Source organism: Lagenorhynchus albirostris, chromosome 13, assembly GCF_949774975.1.
Source record: "Lagenorhynchus albirostris chromosome 13, mLagAlb1.1, whole genome shotgun sequence".
NCBI lineage: Eukaryota > Metazoa > Chordata > Mammalia > Artiodactyla > Delphinidae > Lagenorhynchus > Lagenorhynchus albirostris.
The window spans coordinates 59,142,075-59,158,482 of NC_083107.1; the positions used below are offsets into that span (position 1 = coordinate 59,142,075).

At 43.6% G+C, this 16,408-nt stretch overlaps 1 long non-coding RNA gene across 1 annotated transcript in view; it reads right to left on the bottom strand.

The window, feature by feature from the left end:
• Positions 1 to 16,408, bottom strand: part of LOC132531398 (uncharacterized) — a 135,132-nt gene that overhangs the window by 52,106 nt on the left and 66,618 nt on the right. The window contains exon 2 of the long non-coding RNA XR_009544083.1: positions 15,624 to 15,958. This is a non-coding gene — a long non-coding RNA (uncharacterized LOC132531398). The remainder of the gene's footprint in view (positions 1 to 15,623; positions 15,959 to 16,408) is intronic.

The following is a 16,408-nucleotide window of genomic DNA, read 5'->3' on the forward strand; positions in this document are numbered from 1 at the left end:
CATGAAAGTTGCATAGGAGGAAATCAAAAGAAGGGCTATTAGCAGGTTAAAATGTCACTAGTAAATGTTGGAGACACAGGTCTGGGCCTGTAGGTCCAAGCATACTTCCTAAATCCGGCACAGAACTTGAAGGAGCACATCTCTGCTGCTGCAGCTGAACACTAGACTCTGTTGTTTGCTCTGAGGACCCTCTCTGTAGGACACTGTAGCACTGCCTGACATTTGATTATACATGCATTTATTTTCTGTCTCCCCAACTAGAATGTGAGCTGATTGCTGCCACATAGTAGGTACTCAGCAAATATTTATTGAATGCAGTTCTCTTGTTGATAACTGAGCAGAGCTCCCCTTCTCATGGATGCATGTTTTTTCTTTAGATATATTAATCTCACCAATCAAGGTCCAGTCAAGTCTTACTGTTCGAAGGACACATTTGCTCTTTAAAGTGGTTTCCCATATTTCTTCTCTGATTCATCAGCATTGAGTTGAAAGATTTAGTCTCATCAGGCGATCTTATTTCCCGTAGTTCCAAGTTCGTAGCAGGTGAGTCATGTCACTGTGACCCCTACTTACCCCCAGCAGAAACATGCAATATCCTTCTGAACATGCAATTTGACCCAAAAATTGCTGAGGCAAGTTGTGAGGAAGATGGTAAACTAGGAGATGAGAAGCTGTCCATCAGCAGGAGAGTGATGAGGTGACTCCCTTCACTCATGTGGGACTGCACAAACTCCTATGTTTACTGTTTCACTTTCACCCCACTGACACCAAGTCATTCATTTGTTGGGCCTTCTGGGGAATTCAACAGTGGAATCTTGCCCTTCCACTACACTTTCTATGTTTAGGATGCTTTAGGAAAGAACTGAGTCTTTAGATGGAGAATCTCAGGGGATGCAGGGCATATCCTACCAGCTTTAAGCCTCATCTTGCCTCCCAAACAAGGCACATGTGCTGCCTGACCTGTGTTAGCCCCTCCGAGCCTGCCCTGTGCAGCAATGCACAGTGGCTCCCTGGGACACTGACCAGGACTTCAGGTCTGAAGATGGATGCCCTTGTCTTATCCTGCTGGAAAACAAATTAAAGAGAGAATGGATTGCCCCTTATACTCTTATTTAGAATCCTCACACTTCTACTAAGCTGCCTCTATTCTTCCCCCAAAATGGAAGGCCAACGAATTATTCCATATTTTGTCCTACATTTCTCCATTTCATTCCTGAATGGGGGTGGTGGTGGATGGGTAGATAGTTTGGGAGGGAATGGCTGACAAAATTCAAAAGGCATCTCTATTCTCAGCTGAGAGAGTAGAAAAAAACAAAACCAAGAGCAAAACCCTGGGATGATTTCCTTCCACCACCCTCCTTTACCTGTTGACCTCTCCACTGCTTCCTCATGGTGTCTCAATTTCTCTTTCTAGCTCCATCTTCTCCCTTTAGCTACCAAACTATGTTTTCAACTGCCCCATAGGCATTTTCACTGGCATTTACTAATGGCATCTCAAATTCAACATAGCTAAAAGCAAATTAGTCATCTTTTATCCCATGGCAGGTTTTTCTTCTGGTTTCTTTATTTAGGTCAGTGATGGTATTGCCCTTCCCTTCACCCAGACTCAATATCAAGTGCTTCTGAAGGCTATTGTTTACTAAGTCTTGCCAATCCTGCTTCTCAAGAGTTTGATCCCTCCTTTTGGTTACTATCACCACCTTCTTAATTCAAGTCCTCCTTACCTCCCATCCATTCTAGCCTCCGTAAGAAATAGTCACACATAGTGATTAAGAGTAGGTAAGAATACTGCCTCTACTGCTTAGTAACTACATGGCTCAGGCAAGTTGCTTAAACACTCTAAGCCTCAATTTCTGCATCTATAAAATGGGACAGGGCTTCCCTGGTGGCGCAGTGGTTGATCCGCCTGCCGATACAGGGGACACGGGTTCGTGCCCCAGTCCGGGAAGATCCCACATGCTGCCGAGCGGCTGGGCCCGTGAGCCATGGCTGCTGAGTCTGCGCGTCTGGAGCCTGTGCTCTGCAACGGGAGAGGCCACAACAGTGAGAGGCCCGCGTACCACAAAAAAAAAAAAAAAAAAAAAAAAGGATAATAATACCTCTTGCTATGAGTACTCAATTGGAGTATATATGTATATAAAGTGGTACCAGCAAAGTACTCAGTAACAGTAGTGATTATCACTATCTGTTCTCTCGGTACTCCAATTCATTTTACTCACCACTGTTAGATTTACCCTCAACAAGGCAGTGCTGCTCATTTTTAAAAAACTCTCAGTGCCCACATTCATTATCTACCTAATACCTAACATTCCCATCCTGACATTCCAGAATTTTCCATAAAGTATTTGTTCCATCTTCTGACCTTAGTTCCTTCTATTTTCCCTGTGTTCCAGTCAAATGGACCTTCTTGCCCTTCCCCACACCATCTCTATACTACAGCCTGTGTGTATTTGCTTGTGCTATATCTTCTATTTTATTCCTTCCTTATCCTTCAAGGTTTAACACAAATTAGTTTCTTTCTTATGTTTGAATGTCTTTTTCTCTCCTTTTAAAGTCTCAGCATATAATCACACCTTTCTACAGGATGGTTCACTTTCTTCCTGGTCCTGTAGTTGCCTGTGTGTTCATCTTAACCTCTCTAGCTGGAGGAACCTCCATTCCCCCGACCTCAAGTCTCTACATGTCAGGGTGAAAACTCGAACATTCAAGCATTCATTTCCCCCTTCTGCCAACAAGATGCAAAATAACCAATTTGAACAAATTCTCCACCACATCAGTTGGCTAGATAAATGTTTGATGAAAAAGGTCTTGCTCAAATAAGAGCCAAGGCTGGGAAAATAATTGAGACTATGAGAAAGGGAAATGATCCGATTGTTCTAGCTTAAGCAAAGTTCTGTTCACCCCATTTCATCCCCTGCTTCTAAGCTCTCTGCTTTAGTGATTAGGAATGCAAGATTCCATGCAGGATGGGGTAGGTCAATTCCTATTTCTTGAATGTTTTTCACATGAAACTTGTGCTTTTAGCAACAATGGATATAAATGTCAGTTCTCTTTAAACTCTTTTAGGACTCTCAGAAAATATTTGTTTTTCCAGTGACTGCTTCTTTCAGAATCCACGCTAGTTTCTTTAAAACCCTTAAATTTACAATAAAATCCTTAAAATTATGAGTAGCAGTACTTTCTTCCAGACACTGACCACAGATGGGAGGGTGTGGGAGGAAAAGTATGAATCCTGCCAGAAAGCAATGCTTTAAAAATATGAGGTTAAATTTCATTTTGAAAAGTTTTAACACAAATTCCCTTCCCCCCAGAGCCCTACCTCACTTCATATTATTTTTTGCTCAATTCAAGAGTGTTTTAAAAAAATCTGTTAAAAAAATTTAAACAAAGAAATCAAGAAGATATTTTCAGTTTTAAGAGGAATATAAATGTAGGAAATATTTTATGAATGAGGCTAGGCCATTCAGGCTTAAAAGAATTATAAAAGCTTAACATGTTTGTGTGTATGATCCTGCTTTTATAATTTTAATTTTTTGCATTGAAATATACCACACTGCTCTGTTGACCCACGGTTCCACGAATGGCACTCAGACATGTCAGGTTTGCTTGATGGACTTATCAGTCTACAAAATACTTAAAAAAAAAAAAATTTATTTATTTATTTTTGGCTGCATTGGGTCTTCGTTGCTGTGCGTGGGCTTTCTCTAGTTGCGGCAAGAAGGGGCTAATCTTTGTTGTGGTGCACGGGCTTCTCATTGCAGTGGCTTTTCTTGTTTCGGAGCACAGGCTCTAGGCACGTGGGCTTCAGTAATTGTGGTATGTGGGCTCAGTAGTTGTGGCTCGTAGGCTCTAGAGTGCAGGCTCAGTAGCTGTGACGCATGGGCTTAGTTGCTCCGTGACATGTGGGATCTTCCCGGACAAGGGATCGAATCTGTGTCCCCTGCATTGGCAGGTGGATTCTTAACCACTGTGCCACCAGGAAAGTCCCCATACTTCCTTTATTATTGTTTTGAAATTCATTTCTCTGATTTATTTTTACCTTTGCTTATGATGTTCTGAGTATATTTGTATTTGCTTTCCTCTTTCTCTTTTTTAAAAATAATTTTCTTAGGAGAAATTTCAAGCATACATAAAAGTAGAGAAAACAGAATAATGAACTTCAAATATCAATCACTCATATTCTAGAATTATCAGTATTTCCTCACTTTTCCTTCATCTATACCTTTATCTTTCTTCTCCCTTTCTTTTGGCTGAAGTATGTTAAAGCAAATCCCCAAATCATGTCATTTCACCCCTATGTATTTATATGTGTGTGGCAAAAATATCACTGGTTTCTTACATACCACCATACTATTATCACACCTATCAAAACCAACAAGAGTTTATTGGTATCGTCTAGCACACAGTCTGAAATCAAATTTCCCTTATTGTTCTTAATGTGTTGCATTACACTTGGTTTGCTCATATCAGGATCTAAGCAAGGTCCATGCATTTTATTGAGTTGTTCGGGGCTGGAGAAGAGTTTTAGGGTTTGGTAAGGGAGGGCAGGTGAAGCAGGTGAAGGGTGGGAGAGTACTGTGAACTGGGGGAAAGGCTTTTGAATCATGATCTTCAAGAGGCACAAGTAAAGGTTGAAACTATTCAGCTGCTAGACAGCTGTTACATTACTTTAAATGTAACTCCCTGCAGAGACTGAAATTTGAGGGAATCCAGGATTTGTTCTGTTCATGGACATGACTTCCAGAAGAACTAGTCTACCTCCTCCATCCCGTCTTATTCCAGTTAATATCATAGAATTCCCTTCCCAGACAGAAAAAATATTTAGAGCCTTCCAGAGTAGGCATTGCTAGCCATCCATTACAAAATTAGTTCTTCCTGTTTCTGAGACAGATTATGTGGAATCTCAATCTCTTTACCTACTACTTACTCCATTCTCGGTAAAATAGATGTTGTGTTTGATAAGTCTGAATGTGCTCTGTGTTGATTTTAATGGCTTCTGGGTCTGCTAACCTTAGCAGGATATATGTCAGCACCTCTAGCGTTAACAGTTTAGCCTATAAAAATCAATTCTAATGCAATCTGGGAGTATTGTGCAACCCACCTGTTCGTTAATATTTCACCAGCTGTGGATCCTAGTGCAAAATAGGTCTAATTCAAAGGGTTCACTTCAAACATATTTTCTTTGGCTCTGGAGACAAAAGTAATTGGCAATCAACAGTGGTAGGGGCAGCTGCTGTCAATGCACAGTGGCAGTCAGGGAAGAACTCTCAACTCCTACAGCTCTTCCCAGCAGACTTCAAACACATATTTTTCATCCAACAGGGAGCCCTCCAGCCTCCTAATCACCAACCCAGTGGGATCCCAAGTTGCTGGGAATTTCATAAAGCAAAATTCCCCAGGGAGTTTCAACAGAGGTGCTCAGGAAGCCAAAACCCCATTAGCTCTTTGGCCCAACTCAAAAGCCCAGCTGCAGAATAGCCTCCCACACTCTAGGCCCCAGTCACTGTCGTACAGCAGCTGCATTATTCTCCTCAGTGTCAACTGCTGCCCATAGCAGGGTAACTCCTGAAAGTGAGAGTGGTCTAGATGGGGCAGGGTTGGGGAGAAAACACCATCATACCCACTGTCATTATCATGCCGTATGTTTCTATAGTACTCTATGGTTGCAAATTATGTTCATGAACATGGCACTCTTGATCCTCACAGTGACCCTGTAAGGTAGAGAAGGTAAGGGCATCTTTAACTTGGTTTTATACGTAAGCCAACTGAGGCACACTGAGGTTAAGGGCAGTGTCCACGTCCTACACGTGGCAGAGCTAGAACCAAAGTATTGGTCTTTGGCCTTCATTCCAGTGCCTTGTCCTCCTCCCCATGTGGGCTCAGTCTAGGCTTGGCCCAGTCTTTGACTGAGTTTCCTAACTGGTGGACCCAGCTCACTTGTGCGCAAGAGAGGTCTTCCTCAGTCTTTGGGAACTTGAGTGGACCTGGGGTGACACAGGTCAGTAACCTCTGCCTCAAATGACCTAATCTTTTTACCTTAGTACCATAAAATTGTTGTCATTGTCTGGGTGCACAATGACATGGAAAATGTTGTAAATCATTATCTTAAAGGAAAATTTAAATGTTCCCTCTTTCCACTGAATTTTATATCTGACAGCCAGTTTGTATGCCTAGCCCTAAAAAGTCAGGTCCATCAATCAGAACTAGAAAATAAAATTTAATTGACTACTTGCCAGTGAATTTTTAAAATCTACAATATTTTCCCCAGTGAGCCTCTTGGAACATACATTGTGGGTTGAAGTGCTATTTGAATGTTTCTTTTTGAACACTTTATGGTCAGTTGCCATGGAAAAACTTTTTGTTTCTTTTCTCTCTCTCCTCCAATGGAGTAATTAGTCTCCATCTCCCCCACCTCTGTATATTTAGGCCAGGTTCCCTATCTACCCTCTACTTCCTGGTATTTAGTTCTGACACAAAATGAGTCAGTCCCATTGCGTGGAGTAATTTCTTTGTTTATACAAATTGGATTAGCTCATGTCATTACTTTCACTTGGGCTATTGTGAAAATTTTTCTTTTCTCCGTGGGTTTTGTTTTTATTAGGTTTTTCAGTTCTGCTCTTGATTTGGGTGGAAAGGCCAATTAATGGAAACATGGCCTCAGGCAAAATTAAGCTGTTCATTTTATTAATTAAAATTTTTTCTTAATTTTAAAATTTATTTTATGTCCAATTTTGAAAGGTTACTTTCCATTTACAGTTATTACAAAATGTTGGCTATATTTCCCATCCTTGAGCCTATCTTACCCCCCATAGTTTGTACCTTCCACTCCCCTGTCCTTATACGGCGCCTCCCTGCCCCGTAACCACTAGTTTGTTCTCTATATCTGTGAGTCTGCCTCTTTTTTGTTATATTCAGTAGTCTGTTGTAATTTTTAGACTCCACGTATAAGTGGTATCATACAGTATATTTGTCTTTCTCTGTCTGACTTATTTCACTTAGCATAATGCCCTCCAGGTCCATCCATGTTGCTGCAGATGGCAAAATTTCATTCTTTTTTACGGATGAGCAGTATTCCACCTTCTTTATCCATTCATCTGTAGATGGACACTTAGGTTGCTTCCATGTCTTGGCAATTGTAAATAATGCTGCTAGGAACATTGGGGTGCATGTATCTTTTTGAATTAGTGTTTTTGGTTTTTTTGATATATACCCAGAAGTAGAATTGCTGGGTTATACGGTAGTTCTAATTTTAGTTTTTTGAGAAACTTCCATACTGTTTTCCAGAGTGGCTGCACCAATTTACATTCCCATCAACAGTGTACGAGGGTTCCCTTTTCTCCACATCCTTGCCAACATTTGTTAGTTGTGTCCTTTTTGATCATAGCCCTTCTGACAGGTGTGAGGTGGTATCTCACTGTGATTTTGATTTGCATTTCCCTGATGATTAGTGATGTTCAGCATCTTTTCATGTGCCTGTTGGCCAAGATGTTCATTTTCAATACATATCAATTCCTCTGTCTTCACCTATTCCGGCCTCTTCCCTTAATCATTCTAGTATACCTCAGGACCCTGTACCCAGAGCCTTACATATTTTCTATCCTCCCGCCGTTAACTCTCATATTGAGAAAGTCAATTCACACTGAGGTATATGAATATTACCTCTTAATGGTGCTCATTTTACTATTTACAAAACTGTTTCTCACAGGCTTCTGGGTGTAGGGGTGATTTCTAGTGAAGAAGTGTTTTTGTGTTGATCTGTCCCAGAAGAGCATCTGGGCTATCTTTTGCACGAGGAACCAACCAATGATCCATGGGAAGACTGCTGTACTGGTGGTGAACCTTTTCATTCAAGTGACAGAAATTCAACTCAACTATAATGTATTTTCTCATGTAACTGAAAAGTCCATGGGTATGTTTCAGTTATGCCTGGATCCACAGTTTCAGACAATATCATAAGGGCCCAGTCTCTTTCCAACTCTTGGTTCTGCTTTATCCTCTGTGGACTCTCTTTTCACATAGACTCTCCCTTCCTGATGGACCAGTGGCCGTCAGCAACTTCACAATTACTTCCTTGTGGCTACAAGTCCAGAAGTAAAGAGTTGGAATCTTATCCAGTTCTTTAAAGACGAGTCTAGAATTAATTCTGATTGGCTCTCTTTGGTTCCTGTCTACATCGTTGAGCCAGTCCTTTGGCCCAGGAGAGGGAATGTTCTGAGTGGCAAAGTCTGGGTAACATGTCCACCCCTGGAGTCACAGATTGATGAGTATGGACTAAAAGTGGAGTAAGAATGGTCCCCTAAAGCACAATCAGGGTGACAGGAAGGCACAAAACAATTGTCCACTTCAACTGGTAATGAAAACATTTAGATGGCCATTCTAAGAACAGTGTGGACAGACAAGTAAACTCACCTTGAGGTGGGAGAGAATCCAGGTGTGTGGCAGACCTATCATTTTTTAATGTTCTTGGTACCAAAAAAAAAAAAAATTCTTCTGACCGAACCTCTAGAGAATTTGTTGTAAGTTTGTGGTTGGAGAAACAAGTTCAGAGAAGCGGAGAGGGGGAGCAAAGGGGGCACCTGTAAGAGATCTGGAAGCTTAGCTTCTACATATACAGAATACCAGGGCGCCATAAAAAGACTAGAGCACAAAGACACCATGTTAGGAACCTGGTTAGAGAACCATGAGATTGGTTGGCAAAGACCTCTCTTATCTCAGAGAGAGCTGAACCAAGGCTATAAGAGTGATAAGGTCAACAGATATGAGGATAGAATTAATGAAAGCACAGAAAAATAGTAAGACCAGGTTCCAGTGTCACAGCAAGGTCAGCCAGTGTAGCAGCAGCGCCAATGCCTAAAGCACAGCAGCTAATGGCAAGTAGTTCTGGACCCAGACACACCTTGACTCATATCCTCACACTTCCTGACTGTGTAAACCTGGGCATACTTCCTCCTCTAAGTGGGAACAATGATAGTGTGCCTCCCTCTTTGGGTTGTGTGAGGACTGAATAATATCTCAGAGGTAAAAGAGCTTAGCACAACACTCAGTAAATAGTAGCTGGTGGGAACTAGATGTTAAAATTTTTGAAGTTGTCATTCTAAGTTCTCAGAGGCCATTTTGGGTGAATAATGTCTGGAATTCTGGGAAGAATTACGTGAGTGGTCCCTTTGGGGTCTGCAGTTTTAAGGCAATTATCTACCTCTTGGAGGAATTTTTGATTTGGGGTTTAGATGCTGTCGTCATATATCGTCAGGCTGTGCTGTTTCCTCTCTAACCCCATATCTATTTGCTAACATAAGTTTAAAGAAGAAGGGATCCTTCGTAGGAAGAAGGATTTGCGGTTCAAATGTATTAAACTATCTGATGATCAGAGCTGGACCTAAGGGAGGGCACACAGCAGGGAAGGACTACTGATCAAGACGGGAGGGTACTGTGGACTAATGACTCCCAACTCACACTGGGGTCCACCAGCCCAATGCAAATGATGTGTCTTAGACAAGTGTGTGTGTGTGGGGGGGGGGGGTGCGCGTGCGCGCGTGCGCGTGCACGCACATGCATATACTGAAGGAATTTAACACTTGGAGTCAGAGCACTCCAGACGTCCACAGTTTTACTCTGAACGCCTGGGACCTAGCCTGGCACAGAAAGAACAGCCTTCCCTTCCAGCAAGATTGGGCTGGAGCTGTTGGAAGTGGGGTTACAGGCAGCCCCCGCTTTGACATGACTGTGAAACACGTAAAAGCAGCAGCAGCTCTGTCTGGAATTTCATCTTTCCCTTCTGCCTGCAGCAGCTGAGGTTAGATTTAACATTTCTTTAAAAAGGGGGGCACATCTGACCTTCTAACCCACCCAAAGGCAAATTTGGGGGTCATTACTCAATGACACTGAATAGGACAAATGTCTTTTATGAGCCTTTAACTACAGTGACGACACATTAACAACCCTTATCAGTTATGAAATCGGACTTGAGGACCAATGACAGTCATTAACATTCCTGGAGCTGTGCTGGCCTGTTACTGGTAAATAATTTCAACCACTGATATGTCTGCTAATTAGAAGAGAACGGCTGCCAACTTTCCATTGCTTCTTTGACCCCACATGCCACATAAATGAAATGTCGGAAAAGAATAAAAGTTGAAATGCCTAACCTGGAATAATATTTAGAAACCTCAGGGAAGGTCAAGATTCAAAAAAAAAAAAAAAAAGAGCTTGATGCTGGTCCAAGAATCTTCCTCTTGGAAATATATATAGAGGTTTCTCCATTGCCCTTTAACTACTCCCAGAGTGCTGGTTAAGTGATGGCCAGGAATTAAGTGGCAAAGAGAAACAGGTTGAATCTTGCCCTTTATCCCTTCATTAGTCTCACCCTAAACCCCACCCCACAAGCTCTTTTGAACGAGGAGGTTAGAGGAGAAATAAAAGTCAAGAGCAGAGAATTATGGGAGAAGACAGGCAAATATTCTGAATCACTGATTCTTAAAAGCTGGCTGCACATTGGAGTCACCTGGGGAGCCTTAGAAATACTGATGCCTGAATCCTGTCCCCAAAGATTCTGCTTTCAATGGTATAGGGTATGACCTAGGCATCAGGATTTTATAAAGTTCCCCAGGGGGATGCAGCCAAGGTTGAAAACCACTGTTTTAATGTAACTCAGAAGAGAGAATCAGGAAATGAATTTGTGATCACCTCGTACCTGGCAAGACTGCTCAATGGTAGTGTTTCTTAACCCTGGCTGAATATCAGAATCATCTAGGCAGCTTTTAAAATATCCAATGCCAGGATCCCACTGCAGTCAAATTAATTCAGGGTCTCTAGAGTTGGATATGAGCAGTAGCGTTATAAAGTATTGATTCTCCTTTGAGCCACGATCAAGAACTACTAAGACATGGTTCTCAAACTTTTAGCATACATAGAAATCACCCAGTGAGACTATTAAAAATATATATTCTTGCATTCTATCCCCAGAGGGTGGGCCTATAACAGACCCCACAGGTGATTTTGAGGAAGGTGATCATTAAGGCCACTCTTGTCCATCGTTCTTATTGCTTTCTCATGCTGACCAAGATGCGCTTTGCTCAACAAAAATGCACCTCTGCCATCTGGTCTTTGGTGGTTCTCGACTGAAGAGGTGGGGAGGGGAAGCAGTACCACCTTCCTGGGGGCATTTGGAAGTATCTAGGCTTATCTTCTAACGATCATGGTTGAAGCTGCAGCAGATGTTTAGTGAATGAAGGCCATGGATGCCAAACAGCCTGTCTTACAAAAAGAATTGTCCTGGCCAAATATCAACAGTGCTTCCAGTGAGAGACACTAGAAAGTGAAATGGTTTGGATTGTGTGTGACCTGAAGTATCAAGGTAGAGATTTTAGCACCAGGTAGGCATCAAGGTCAGTGGTCATTAGATTTGAGGAAAGGTCTCAAAGTTCAGGAAGCCAAGATATGTGAAAAAGCATCTTTCCCAGATATCTACATTTCTCTCTTCTCCTTGTCTCTCCAAGGAGGCAATTCTAACTCCTTCACCCTAACCCTGGCCCCAGTCTCTATTAGGGACTCAGATATGGACCCCAAAGTCCTCTGCTCATTTTTGGTGAAGTCACAACCCAGGTGGTACTTCCACTCGCCCCCAGACTGTCTTCCTAGCCAGCTGGCCTTGGGCGAGCACATAATCAGGCAGGGCTTGTGTTCTCCATCTGCAAAATCAGTGGGTTGAGCTGTGTGGTTTCTACAGCCCCATTTATTTCCAGCATTTAATGGTTCTATTCCAGTTAGGAAGTCTTGGTCTCAGTAGAGAACTGTCTCAAGATATCATTCCTATCTGTTCAGCTGATACCTGAAATACCGTTACTGGAGCCAAATTTTGAATCCACAATGAGAGATCAGGCTTAAACTAAATTGTCCTGAAAGAAGGATTACATTAACTTGAATTCCATCTCAGGACCTAGTAACTATCACATGGACCTTATCTGAGAGCAGAGTTTGATTCAGTGACATATATTCACTTTTTTTCCCCCATTAAACGTTAATTATGTACTCTTTATCTTAGGTCCGGGTTTCTATTGACATTTTGGGGTCTGGTAACATTTTGTTGTGGGAGGGCTACCCCGTGCATTGGAGGATGTTTATCAGTATCCCTGGCCTCTATTCACTGGGAGTTAGTAGGATGCCCTCCAGTCATGTAAACTAAAAATGTCTACAGACATTGACACATGTCTACAGACATGGACATTGCCAAATATCCCCTGGGGAAAAAAGCCACTCCCAGCTGGGAAGCACTGTCCTAGATGTTGGGGATGTGATGACTAAGATCCACTCCCTGCTCTCAAGTATCTCATGGTCTAGAAGTGAGGAGAGACCCATTGAACAGGTATGATACCTCAAGGGGGTGTTGTGATGAAGTATGCAGGGTATTTAGGGAGCAGAAAGGGCGCTAGGTCAAGGAACAGTCTCCTGGGCTGAGTCTTCATGGATTGGTAGGAGTTGGCCAAGTAGAGGCCAAGGTGAGGTGGTGTAGCACAGGTGACAGCAGGAACACAGACAGAGAAATAGCTTGGGGCGGGTGATGGATGTCTTGCTCAACCGTAAGCCAGAGGGCAGGTAGAGGTGACACTGAAGAGGCAGGCAAGGCTTTGTAAGCCTTCTCAGATGTTTTCTTCTAGGAAACAGGAGGCAGGGGACAAACATGCTCAGCTTTACATTGTAAATAGGTCCACTACACCTCTCTGAAAAGTCTGGATTGTAGCAGACATGTTCCAAGGATGTTGAAACAGGAAATCCATGCAAGAGAAGGTGAAGACCTGAGCCCAGGCAAGGGGTGAGGTGCTGGAGAGGAGACAGGAGTAGGGTGCTGAGGAAGCAGTATCCCAGGGGCAGCAAGGGAGGCCCCTTTGCACCCAGGGCCAGGGCCCACATTCCAGGGAAGGCACACAAAGCATCAATATCGAACAAAACCTTCATCTATCTATCTATCATCTGTCTATCTATCTTTGTAACTAACCCATTGGCCAGCCAAGCTTTTGACTAGTTTTAAATATGTCAGGAAAGACAAGCCTTCCCTCATTTGCAGCTCTGCAGCCAGTGGGTGGTGTTTTGCTGACAGCCAACTGTGCTCGGTAAGAGAGCTTGCCTTTGCATTTCCACATGCTGCTCAGCAGATCCAAACCATAGCGGGCCACCCTGGGGGAATTTCTGGAGTCAGGAGGGCTTCAACCATTACCAGCTGCTAATGCTGCTGCCATAATTTCGGCCAAACAGACACTGGGAGCTAGGTTGACGAAGATTGCAGGGAAGAAGCAAGGGGCACATACTGGGCTGACAGGCAGTTTGGCACGGGTGTGACGGCTAGCTGGGGAGCTGTGTGTTTTCCCAGAGCCCCTGAAATCTTTCCTTGGTGGTAACTAAATTGTGCCACGAGTTACATTCGAGTTCCTTTAAGTCAGAGATCAAGCTGGACAAACAGCAGGGATGTAATAAGTACGTGTGAAATCGAACCAACAAGAGAGCAAAAACTTTTCCTCAGCTTCAATAGAGCTCCCAAGAGGGAAGCAGGAGTGACAACTGAAATCTTGGAGTCCAGGTGGAGACAGGACAAGGGTTTGTAACCTGGAGGACGGGGGTTATTTTGACATGCAGAGCTGACCTGAGGCAAACCCAAGAATTAGACAAACTCTATTTTTCTACCTTTGTTTTCATGCCATCCCTGGCTTCCCAGGGCTCCTCACTTAGGCTGTTAGGGAGCACCGTGCCAGATGGCACTCTGGTTCTAGATTTTTCCTTCAGTCCTCCACCCCGTGCAAACTCATCTCCTCTGTGACCTATGCTGACATGCTCTGCTCTCTGATCTTGGGGGATGTCGTTCATGAATGTTAAATAACAGCAGAGGTCCTCCATATCCCGTAAGTGAAAGGTTTTCTTCTGCTTGGCTCTGTAAGGGTATAGATTTCCAGTTGCAAAATTTGGGTAGGTGAGGAGAGCCTTGATGGGCTTTGAACTGATGACACCATGATGGGCAAGAAGAGACAGGAAGTCTCTTCCTCAGAAATATCTACCTTCTTGGTAGACCATTTAGAGATTTATTGGCATTGAGCTCTGTGTTTAAAATGAATTGCTTTACATTGGAACATAATATCCTCCGCTGATTGAGATAAAATTCTGGGAATAGAAATTTTGCCTGGGTTTGAGAGGAGAAAGGAGGAATGTTGTGTTTTGCAGTAGATTTAAGGGACTAAATCCCTCAGTGAGGCGGGGAGTCTTCTGAAAGCAAGGCAGGGGAGAGCTGGGAAGGGGTTCCAAAACGGAGGTAGCAGTCAACAAGGGAAAGTTTGCCTTACATTGCGATGCCAATTAGTTTGTCTAGAGCTTTGTGGTTGAATTCCAAATGTCACACAAACCCTTTTTTCTGGAATGCTGAATCAAGGAGAGGCTGTCTCTATAGATCAGTACCTTTGCCATCCTCGCCCCTGATCTAGGGCAAGGTGGAGAAAGCGGAAAGGAAACTAACAATAAGCAGAGAAAAAATATTTCCTGAAATTCCTTCATGATGTACTTAGAATTCTAGGAAGTTAAAGCTGTGAGGGACCCGAGCGATCCCCTCATTTAATGCTTCTTTTTCACAGCTGAGGCCCAGAAAGAGTAAGAGTCAACTCTAGGACCCAGGCATGGTAGTTCAAAGAGTAGGGTCTGCCTAGCATCCAGTGGGATGGTGCTTAGCATGGGAGAAAAATGGTTTTTCTTATGAAACACGAATACCTGAGTTGGGCCTTCCCTGGTGGCGCAGTGGTTGAGAATCTGCCTGCCAATGCAGGGGACACGGGTTCGATCCCTGGTCCAGGAAGATCCCATGGAGCAACTAAGCCCATGCACCACAACTACTGAGCCCAAGCGCCACAACTACTGAAGTCCGCATGCCTAGAGCCCAAGCTCTGCAACAAGAGAAGCCACCACAATAAGAAGCCCGCGCACCGCAACGAAGAGTAGCTCCCGCTCGCCGCAACTAGAGAAAAGCCTGCGCACAGCAACGAAGCCCCAGTGCAGCCAAAAATAAATAAATAAATAAATTTATTAAAAAAAACAAAACAAGAATACCTGAGCAGAAAGGCTATTCCGCAGTGGCTGCACGGCTTTGGTTAAACCTCTTGCAATTACCCATCCCATAGCTGAGATCCGGAATTTCTGCTTCTTGATGGTGCTTGCCATCAGGCTTATTAAGGAGTCTGTCTCCTGTCAAGCTGACGGTGACCTCACGGTCAAGGGAGGCGGAAGCGGCTCAAGCTGCCTGAAGAAAGCAGCCTCAGAAGAGCAGCTTTGCCAAACATGAGGACATCGCCAGGTGAAGCTGTGTGTTCACAGCATATCTGCATTGGCTTCCTTATATAAACGTGCACCGGGTTTATCCCGTAGCTTTGCGTTCCCTCTGGCTGCAAAACTCCCAGGGTGGCTGCATCTCACTTTAAGCTGTGAGGCCTTAGACTAAGTACAAGTATGTTCCTCTCCAAGTATCAACCCAGATTCTCAGAGAAACTAAGACAGAATTGTTTTATGAACTACCTCACCTTCCCTTCAGAGCTGAAGATGGGCTGCAATGGTCTTTTTTAAAAATTTTTATAAATTTATTTATTTATTTTACTTACTGTTGGCTGTGTTGGGTCTTCGTTGCTGCGCGCGAGCTTTCTCTAGTTGCGGTGAACGGGGGCTACTCTTCGTTGCGGTGTGCGGGCTTCTCATTGCTGTGGCTTCTCTTGTTGCAGAGCACGGGCTCTAGGCACGCGGGCTTCAGTAGTTGTGGCATGCGGGCTCAGTAGTTGTGGCTCGCGGGCTCTAGAGCGCAGGCTCAGTTGTGGCGCACGGGCTTAGTTGCTCCGCAGCATGTGGGATCTTCCCGGACCAGGGCTTGAACCCGTGCCCCTGCGTTGGCAGGCAGATTCTTAACCACTGTGCCACCGGGGAAGTCCTGCAATGTTCTTGCCTAGAATTTTTAAAGAATAGACTTCAGTGGATTGTGAGGTATGGTATACCAAACCATAAAGATTATAACCAAATACCTCAGGCATGAAAGACTGTGACCTACAAGTACAAGGACAGGAAGTGTGAAAAATATACTCAGTTTTCTGTATCCTGAATGCCATGAGTGAAAACTAAAATGACTTAAATCCTGTTTCAAAGCAAAAGTTTAGGAGGATAGCTCAGAGGTGTGTCTCCTAGAATCACTGAGAAGAGAGAGTCTCAAGCTTGGGCAGGGCAGAGAGAGCGACAGAAACATGCCCAGGAACGAGCATTACACAATGCTGTGCTTTACCAACAAGTCCTCTAACCCTTACTCCCAACCGCAAGGGGTCTTTCTCTACAGCATCTTCCTCATATGAGCAGCCTCCTGGCATTTCCAGCTTACATAGCTGTATGTATAATTCAGTGGCTC